Below are 8,201 nucleotides of genomic sequence, written 5' to 3' on the forward strand. Positions count from 1 at the left end.
TAAAAGGTCTTTTAAACAACTTGAGCTTATCTGATAAAGCTAGTGTCGATTTCTCTGACTGGCCTTGTTGATCTCTGAGAGGAAATTACAAACATGGTAGATTTTCTAAAATGCTTAATTGACTTTAAGGTGCTTTGGGGCAATGCTAAGGTTGTGAATGGCTATATAAGAATACCAATCTTTAATATTAATTTCAAAGTAGAAATACCAAAGAGATTTATCAGGCTGGTCAGCTTTTTTTTTGGAGAAAAGAAGGTAGTTATTAATTCAGGTCAATTATACTTGACCAGAGCCAAAATATTGGGGTTGAAACTGACACGTGCCAGGAGTGCATAACAGCCCATTTTGAATCAGAGCAATACACAAAAAGTGCTGGAAAGCCGAGAGAGGGGGTGCAGGGAAGCTGTGACTCGTGGTTGGATCCTGTTGAAGGTGGCGGAATGCTGAATGTTGAGATCTGAATGCTGTTTTCTTTCTTATAGGACTTTGTTTCTATTGAACTTCATTATTTGAGCAAAAGCTGAATGTAGGGTTCTTAGTAAAAGTGAAGTCACAAGAGACAGCTGATGCTCTAACTTTGAACAAAAAACACTTTGTGAAAAAACAGGATTTTATTGAAAGTGCTTCAAAAATGTAATTTGGTTAGTTTGTAAAGGTGACAAAGCACTCTCTTGATAACAAAACACATTACTTTCATAATTGAAAATTAGACTTTTAAGAAGATATAGAGAAGAAAATAATGAACCTTGAATTCATAATGTGAAATAAATTAAAACTGCTTTTGGATTTCATCATCTCAAAGTTGTTGGCAACAGTTAGACATGTTGGATTTCATTTGCCTATTCAGGGATGTAAAACCCCACACAGCACTACTCAAAGAAGATCGGGGAATTTGCTGAGTACTTTTGCTAATATTTGACTTTTAATCAACATCATTAAACTAATTACCTAGTCATTTCAACTCATCACTCTTTATTAGACCATGCTGTGTCCAAATTAGCTCTGCTGTTTGATCACAAACAAAAGCCACTCCACTTCAATATCATCCATTGTATTTAAAGCACTTGAAAAAATATAACCCTTTAGAAAGACCTATGGTATTTCTTTTAAACATATTGTGGTGGACTGCTGTGCTTTTCCAATCCTTCCCATTCCCCTGGCATTGACTTTGGTGCTGCAATTGTCTTTCTATTCTGATGTCTAGATGTGGTAAATCAATGGAAAATATCTTCCTTTGTTTGATGAGTGTGTAGTTTGTAGAAGCTAAGGGAAATCTGGGTTCTTAGGAAATCTTTCTGGAAAGAGTAGAAAATGCAATGTTAAAATGAAGTGTGGATGTCAGTGTTTTAAAATGAACAGTGAAAAGAAAAAAATGTTCTTGGGAAACCTGTAATCAATCAATGAATTGGTGCCCTCTTCACCTACCCTCGCATTTATACTCTTCTATAGCAATAGGCCTGTTTTTTTTTTGGGGGGGGGGTGGGGGGATGTGTCCAAAGAAGCATCTTTTTGGCTTGAAGTTGTTGTCTCTGTTATGATATTACATGGATGCAAGGAGGTGGGAAGTGTCCAGTTATGATGTTATAGTTATTGTAGGTGTGGTACAAGATGACAAATTAAATCATTGTTTTTTTCTCAATATTTTTGTATTTTCATTTGTAGGAGTATCATTAACCCAAGAAAGAGCGATGTTGTATCTTATTAGCACATGGGTTGTTCTGATCATGTGATTGGTTTTATTTCAGACTTACTGGATCTTCTTTCTGGATAACATCTAGGCAGCAGAGAGGGTCTTGGAATGCAATTGCCAGAGTGTGCTTACTCCAATCAGGGAGTCTTCCAGATTTCAATTAACAACATGTAAGTTCAAAGCATACAATTTTGGTCTTTGATAAATGTTTGCTCTTAAAAAGATTAAAGCAATTTGTGTTTGATTCAGTGGTGGCATACATAAGCAGTCTTGTGTCCTAAATCACACACTTCCTTAAGCTTTTTGACAAACTAGCATAACTTCCAGTGCTTGTAGAAAACTTCAGCCCTAATATGAACACAAATTCCTCCTTTGTCACTTCATTCAGATGGTACTAGGAACTGAGCTTAGATAAAAGCATTTTATTTTATATTATTAGCGAAGGCTAGGGAGCTTGTGTAATTGAACTTGTCCAACAGGTTCAAGAATACAACCAGTCCCATTTACCTTCCTGAGTAAGGATGCCTGGAATGGAGTTCACAACCTGGTGCTGTGAGCCTTGCCATCCTGCTGTCCAGCATTCAGCCCCTAACTATGTTCTGTTATTAATGCTTGCCTTTTTTTGTTAATAAATGAGCAATTACTATACAAAATCCACACTTGAATTAATAGGGTCCAAAGTAAATTACCCAGTAGAATATTTTGATATCTGAAGCACCAATCAAATCTGTAGGTCACTAAATAGTTGGCAACAATTAAGATTATCAATTGCTTTGAGTAAATTATCTGTCAGATTTATTCATTGCTTCAGTACTATATGGAAGAAAGCAATTATTAAAGTATAACCTCATTAAGCTTAATGTTTTCAGATCTTTCCTGAGTAGTTAGGAACATTAATATGTTATCAGATAATCATGAGGATATCACAGACAAATACTTATAGTTGTTGCTTTAATTGGATAAACTCTGAATAGGATTGAATCAATCTTGGAATAATAGTGATTACAATCTGGTCAAAACACAAGTGCAAATCCACTTCAGATATTAACAAAATAGAACCAGGGTTGGGGGATCAAGAACCTTAGGGCATAAGCTTAAGGTGAGAGGGGAAAGATTTAATGGGAACCTGAGGGGCAACTTTTTCACCCAGAGGGTGAAAAATATGTGGAATGAGCTGCCAGAGGAAGTGGTTGAAGCAGGTACAATAACAACATTTAAAAGACATTTGGACGGGTATATGGATAGGAAAGGTTTAGAGGTCAAACGTGGGTAGAAGGGCAATTTGGCTGGCATGGACAAGTTGAGCCGAAGGGCTTGTTTCTCTACTCTGACCAAATATTTTTAAGAAGATAATCAATGGAAATTGTTTTGATCGCATTGGTTTAGTATCAGTGAATAGAAATGTGCTCTACATTAAGTTCTGGTCCCTTAACAGCTATGTGTAGGCTTAAAATAAATAAAATTCTCTAAAGAGAATTATGCATCCTCTCAATTGGAAAAGAAAAATCTGAATGTTTTGTGTAGATTAGGTTATGTCAACATGTCTTGCCTTCTATATTTTAATAATGTCTGCTCCAAATTCTATTAATTGCTTACCCATCACAGTATGCTCTTACCCAGGCAGCAGAGAAGGGTGGTAACAGTTCACCGTATCTCTGCCTATCACTTCTGCTGAGTGAAACTCTAAGTAATGGCACAGTCAAGTGTACTGGTGTGTCACAGTGAGCAGTCAGTGGTGATTCTGCTGATTCCACATGTAGCAAATAAAGTATAACAATAGTCTGGAACTGAAATAAAGATAAGGAACATAAATCAGCTCTTAACTGTTGTTTAGTGGACCCTACAGCAAAATCCTTGCTTAAGGATCTTTGATGACCTGAGTGGTGTTGAATGTAATACATTCTACTGTCAATCATCCATCCAGCTATGATCATCCATGAAATCTGAAGTCCTCTTCTCTAGGGAATGTACAGGTAAGCCCAAATGAACACTTCAAGACTGGGTTTGACAGTTTTTTTAAGGTCAGGTTATTAATACTAAAGCAGGTAAATGGAATGGAGGTATGGATTAGCCATGATATAATTGAAGGACAGTGCAAACTCTCGGGAATGAATGACCTGTTCCAATGATCCAAATGACTCTCCGCAACCCCTTCCCAATTCCACCACTGTTTGAAATGGACTGCACTTTTCTGAGGATGGTGCTGAAGTGTGTTAGAAGTAATAGCTCAAAAGGCTGTTTTCCAATTGCATGCAAATGGGAGTACTTTGGATGTACTGCCAGTTGTGTCAGTTTCTGATGGTGGGTGAGGTCCTCTTTCCAAATCGTGTGCAATTTTCTGGTGTAGGTTTAAAGGGAAATGTCTTGGTTACAAGAAGTCTATCATATTAAAGCCATATTCTCAAAGGATGTTCAGGATACCACATCTTTTGATCTTCAGCAATATCTTGGAGGTCCTTGCTGCACACTTGCGAGCTCAGGCATGAGTAGCATTTACAGTGTCCAGGATTTCTGTTGCTCTTTCACTGATGTCACATTGGGAAATCGATAGCACCTCTGGGGAAATTTCTAAGCCACTTAATCCCAACTTTTCATTGCAAACTACCAAGTGTGATTCCCTAATAATGTACAAAAATAAGAAAACATAGGCATAAATGGACTTCATCTTTCAGTAAAGGAATAGTTTTGGCATGAAAAGAACTGCACTGTGTTGTGAAAATAACTAAAGGAAGTTCAGAATGTGGTGGAAAAGAACATTCAGTAAATTGTAGTTAAATTCATCAATGATCCAGGAAAAATTTCATAAGTGTGATCTTGGGGCAAAATAATTCCTTACCTCAAAAGACTGGTTATTTTCATAGACACTAAATATTTTTCTACTCTTGTTTGAATTAATGCATAATCGACTTTACATTAAGACTTAAAATATTTTTAATCATTCAAAAAAGCAAAATAAATTATTCACAATTTATCCAGTATCAGGTTTTGGGATGATGCTCTCTTAGGTTTGCTCTACTGGTTGGCACATTGGCATTACAAGTCGATCAGTTGCTTCACAGCTCCATCCACCCAGACTCAATCCTGTCCTCTTGGTTTTGTCTGTGTGAAGCTTGCACATTCTCCCGGTGACTGTGGATCGCCTATGATTGCTTCAGTTTACTACCACATGCCAAAGATATGTTGGTTGTTGGGTTAATTGACTAATGTTAATTGCCTCTAGTGTAGCTGGCTGGTGCAAGAATAAGAGGGGGGTATTAATGGGCATGTGCTACACAATAGATTGCAAGGAAATAAGTGGGGGAAAGGGGATTACTGGGTTTTCTCTGAGCCATCCTGAACTTGATGGGTGTGTGCCCTTCTATGTGTCATGGGAAAATAAGAAATATATTGGTTTGTACCCAACTTGGAAGTTGTTCCAAAAGCCAGTCATTTGTATTGTGTGATCTTTGAATCCTTTGTCATCTAGTTTTAAAGATTCTCTAAGCCTTCATAGAGTTTGTCAGAAACTATGCCCAGATTAATTCAGAACATGGAAACAATGGTAGGTTGGTGTATTGTTTGAAACTGTTTTGTCATTCATTGAGATCATGACTTCAAATATATGCACGTGTCCCACTTCCCTTTAAAATCTTTGGATAACAAAATCATGTGGTCACTGTTTCAAAGATGCTCTGATGGTCAGCCTCAGGACTAACAAAAATCTATTCATAATCAAAAAGCAACTTTTTTTAAACTCTAACTTTCCCCATTTCTAATCCAAGGCCAACAACTAGATGTTTCTTTTTCCACAGGTGCTACCTGACCCATGAAGCATTTCCAGCATATCTGTGCCAATTCAAAAAATCTATTGCCCTTGATTTCAGATAAACAATTGGCCTAGCATCATTTGTGTTTGCAGAAGAGATTTGTATTCCAGCTATCATTCTGGTAAATTTAGTTACGCTTCCAGGTCTGTCATACCATTAAGGTGTAGAGTGAGAACTGATTATAGCACTCCAGATGTTGGCCAACCAATGCTACTGCTTTGAGGTTTTTCACTCTAGAAAATATCTTATTCTGTTCTTAGTGCTAAATTTGACACCCAATGTTTACTGCCTTGAAATTGACAAGAAAAACATTAGGTGCAGAAAATTTGCAATAAAAGCAGAATGTTGGAGATGATCAATAGGGATCTGTGAGATTAAAAAGCTTTAAGATCAATGATCTTTTTACCACCACTGTCCTTCCTTTTTCCTCTGTACTCATTGCCTGACATTTCCTCGCTCCCCTGTTCTCACTTCCTTTACCTCTGGTGGTTTCTATCATCGTTGTCCTGTCTTTGAAAACATAGATGTTTGGTTATCTTTAGTTGTACAGACTTTAAGGACTTAACCCCCAGTAACAATAAAATCCACAAAACCCCTGTAGCTCTGCCATTGACAAACATTATGTCTTTTGATGTCTTGCTTCCTCTACTGCCCTCTTTTCCCTCTTATTCACTTCTCCCTTTTCCTCCGCTACTACTCACATTTTCCTCCCTCTTCATTCATTTTTTTCTTTTTCATCTGTCCTTGATCACTTCTTTTTACCCCATCTGATCTTTTAACTTTTTCTCTGTATGCATTCCTGTGTCTCACCTTCATTGTGTTCATTGACTTCAGGAAAGGGAGCAATGCACATACTCCTGTTTACATCAATGATGTTGAGGTTGAGGGGGTTGAAAGCTTCAAGTTCTGAGGAGTGAACATCACCAATAGCTTGTCCTGGTCCAACTACATAGATGCCATAACAAAAGGCTCACCAGTGCCTCTACTTCCTCAGGAGGCTAAAGAAATTTGGCATGCCCCTTTTGACCCTCCAATTTTTATCAATGTACCACAGAAAGCATCCTATCCAGATGCACCACAGCTTGGTATGGCATTTACTCTGCCCAAGACTGCAAGAAAATGCAGAAAGTTGTGGACACAGCTCAGCACATCACAGAAACCAGCCTCCCCTTCGTGGTCTCTATCTACATCATTGCTGCCTAGGTAAAGCAGCCAGCATAATCAAAGATACCATCTACCCCAGACATTCTCTTTTCTCCCCCTTTCCATTGTGCAGAAGCTACAAAAACCTGAAAGCAGGTACCACCAGGCTCACGGACAGCTTCCATCCCGCTGTTATAAGACTATTGAATGGTCCCCTACTAGGATAAAATGAACTCTTAACCTTGCAATCTACCTTGTTGTGGCATTGGACCTTATTGTCTGCCTGCACTTTCTCTGTAACTGTAACTCTTCGGCATTCTGTTATTGTTTTTCCCTTGTACTACCTTAATGCGCTGTTGTAGTGAAATGATCTGTATGGATGGGATGCAAAACAAAGTTTTTCACTGTACCCTGGTACGTGACAATAGTAAACCAATTTACCAATTATAATCTTCATGATTTTCCTCCAGCCAGTGCACATTATCAGTTGGCTCTCTTACTTTGATAATATTGGTTACATACAGATAACTGTGGTTTGTGTGGTTGTTGAGTAGTTTACCTAAATTTTGAACTTGGCAAAAATCTACCCTGGAGCCTAATGTTGGTGACCTTTTGTACTCGCTAATGATGCCACTTTCCAATTCCACTGTATTTTTCTTCTGCTTCTTCACCCTTTGATTGCTAAACAGGATTGACAACGTTGCACTGTCTGAACTCTTCAACCCTGATAACTGAATATGTAATGTATTGCTCATCTTTCTTTCCTATTTTTGTGGACCTGAGGCCCTCAACAAAAGATGTTTGTGGTTTTCTTGTAACCTTTAGCTACCCTTTAGATACTTCAAATTCAATTATTCTTTGAGAAGAATGATATTTGCTGAGAAATCTGCTTGTTGCGTAACTAAAATATTTTAAAGTTCATCCCTTGTTCTCTCATGATTCAGCAGCAAGAGGTATTCAGAAACAAAGGAGGCACTATACATGTGTTAAAGGTTATGGAAACTTCTTTAATGGAGCAATATAAAGAATAAAATACAGAAAGGAAGAAGAATACTTAACAAAATACTTAACAAAATACAGAAGGAAGCAAAATAATATCAACCAATCAATGAATTGATTTTTATAATGCAGGAGGGAACCTCAGGTGTCCGACAGCCTTTCACATAGCCTTCTCACTGTCTCAGCGCTGGTCGTGACTCAGCCTAAGGGAAGATTCTGATTTGCACAAAGAAGGTGTCCCCTTTTATACCCTTCAAAAACTTAACATAACTTTTACACCAGTACTTTTCCATTCCTTAGTGGTACCAGCCTGTACCACCTTATCACTTGCAACTTTCGGCCTAGGCACGTAACTTAGAAACAGACAGCAGGTCTGCAAAGAAGAAAACATTCTTCACCAGTATCTAATCTCAAGGATGTGCGTCCATGCACATCTTCAAGGTATTACCACATTCCAAGCTGACACCACTTTGTGTTGCATACTAAGGACAAATCAAAAACAACTTTTCGGCTAATTTAACTCTTTCCTTGCACTCCACCCCTTGATTCCTCATTAGTACTTC

The 8,201-nt window shown here is 37.9% G+C and overlaps 1 long non-coding RNA gene across 1 annotated transcript; it reads left to right on the top strand.

Moving 5' to 3' along the window:
• The first annotated feature begins 1,120 nt into the window (after positions 1-1,120).
• On the top strand, positions 1,121-3,657 carry LOC127574706 (uncharacterized). The gene is made up of 3 exons (XR_007956954.1): positions 1,121-1,209; positions 1,746-1,860; positions 3,525-3,657. It is a non-coding gene; the product is annotated as an uncharacterized LOC127574706 (long non-coding RNA).
• Positions 3,658-8,201: the final 4,544 nt, after the last annotated feature.

Source organism: Pristis pectinata, chromosome 9 (assembly GCF_009764475.1).
Source record: "Pristis pectinata isolate sPriPec2 chromosome 9, sPriPec2.1.pri, whole genome shotgun sequence".
Taxonomy (NCBI): Eukaryota; Metazoa; Chordata; class Chondrichthyes; order Rhinopristiformes; family Pristidae; genus Pristis; species Pristis pectinata.